General features: G+C 50.0%; 1 protein-coding gene across 1 annotated transcript in view; it reads right to left on the bottom strand.

The window, feature by feature from the left end:
• ARMH4 (armadillo-like helical domain containing 4) overlaps positions 1-1,940 on the bottom strand; it is a 116,658-nt gene that overhangs the window by 1,658 nt on the left and 113,060 nt on the right. The window lies entirely within an intron of this gene.

The following is a 1,940-nucleotide window of genomic DNA, read 5'->3' as shown; positions in this document are numbered from 1 at the left end:
GCTAGCATTTGCCAGTGACAGTGCGGACACTGCCTATGTCCTAGGAAAAGGAAGAAATGTGGAGCAGAACAGAGGATGCTCAGCTGTGGGACCAGACTCATCATGTGTAAGCACATGAGGGAAATGCTGAGCTGCTAATGGACAACTGTGTGCTGAGCTGGGCACACTAGCTGCTTCTGTTATGTGCTGTATAACATGCCGAAAGCTGAGAGACCCCGACGTGACGTGTAGCTGAATCGCACAGAAACCAGTGGGCCTGCACTTACCAGAGCTCCACGTTCTGATGGAGCTCCTGCCCTTTCTTTACTACTTGCATTCACTGGCATGTGCCGAATTGGGAAGGTTTCAGATGCATGCTCCGCAAAGACTAACCGCACCCTCCCAGTGATATTGTGAAGGGGTGCCTGCGCGCAGGTTGTGTGCAAGGCTGGAGCAGAGAGCAACAGTCATCCTGGGTGGCTGCAGGTTAGAGCCAGCTCTCACTGCTCTGCTAGCTCATGTTCGTATTAAAAGGAACAAATATGCTTCTTCATGCCATGATAAAAAGAATGTCACAAAAGTGTTGGAAGGAGCCTCCAAACCATCCATACACCATGAAGGTCTCCATGCTGGCTACAAACACACCTATATGGTATGGGATGCTGGAGACATCATGAAGAATGGCGTACAGGATCTATGCTTCATGTGAAGAGTGGGTCCCAAACCCTGCAGGAAAGAGGGAGCTGATTTCATTTAATAGATTTCATATATTTCACAGACATTAGGGCTGGAAGGGACCTTGAAGATCATCAAGTCCAGCCCCCTGCCCCAGGGGCAGGAAGACAGCTAGGGTCAAAGCAAGATAAGCATCCAAACATTTCTTGAATGAGTTCAGAGTAGGTGCCTGCACCACTTCTGGAGGAAGTCTATTCCAGGCCTTGGGGGCTCGAACAGTAAAGAAGTTTTTCCTTATGTCCAGCCTGAAACAGTCATGGAGGAGTTTCTGAACATTGGTCTTTGTTATCCCTTGGGGCGCTCTCAGCCGGAGTTAGTCCAGCCTCTCAGCTGGAGTGGTGCTTGTGAGGATGCTGTACTGCCAACTGTCTTTGTTCACAAATCAGGGGAGGAGGTAAATTCCCAATCCCATCCCACCCACTTGACTTTGTGCCCAAAGCCTGATTCCTCCAGCTCTGTGCAAGGAAGTGCAAATGTTGTGTCATTCTCCCCTTCCTTCCCATGTTTTAATGGGTTGGGCAGTTCAAATAAGGCGGTGTTATTGTCCTGGCAGAATTGCAGCTTGCTGCTCACCTAAGGAGGGAACAATCACTGTGAGGCAAGCAGCTAGGATGTGTTGATTTAGGGCCTGAATCCCCAACACGTTTCTGCTGCTTGTACTGGTGAAAACAAAGAGCAGACGCACAACGCACAGTGCTGCACCAGTGTAGCTTACTAGGATGTGGTGTAGAGCTACCCTGGGGAACAACAGAGCTAAAACAACACTGGCATAAGTTACATCAATGTAGATGTGTCTGCTTCTATCCCGGGGTAGCTATTTGCTCCATATAAAGAAGCTCTTACCTGCTCCTCCTCCACGTATTTGTGAGACATTGTAACAGCAGCTACCCTTGAGAGAGCAGTTCTGTCTGTCTCGGATGGCCAGAGCCGACTCGAGTTGCGTTAGAAATTGCTCGTACATTAGGGCGGGCTGGTGAATGGAGAGGCAGACACAACTTATTGGTTGCAAAAACTTTATTTACGCCGCTTGCAATCACGACGCAGGTGGTCCGGTCGTCTGAACAACCACACGAGTTGTTCCAGCTGGCGGGGCCCAAGCCAGTTAGTCCGTCCGCAATTTGAAGCCGGCGGGGAAAGGGGTATGTCAGGGTTGCGCTCGGTGACGGGAAGAAAGATCGATAGGTGATCAGTCTATCGATCGGCAGCCGCAAGTCAGATAACTTCAG

Source organism: Alligator sinensis, unplaced genomic scaffold (genome assembly GCF_000455745.1).
Source record: "Alligator sinensis unplaced genomic scaffold, ASM45574v1 scaffold708_1, whole genome shotgun sequence".
Classification (NCBI taxonomy): domain Eukaryota; kingdom Metazoa; phylum Chordata; order Crocodylia; family Alligatoridae; genus Alligator; species Alligator sinensis.
This window is presented reverse-complemented; position numbering and strand designations above follow the sequence as displayed.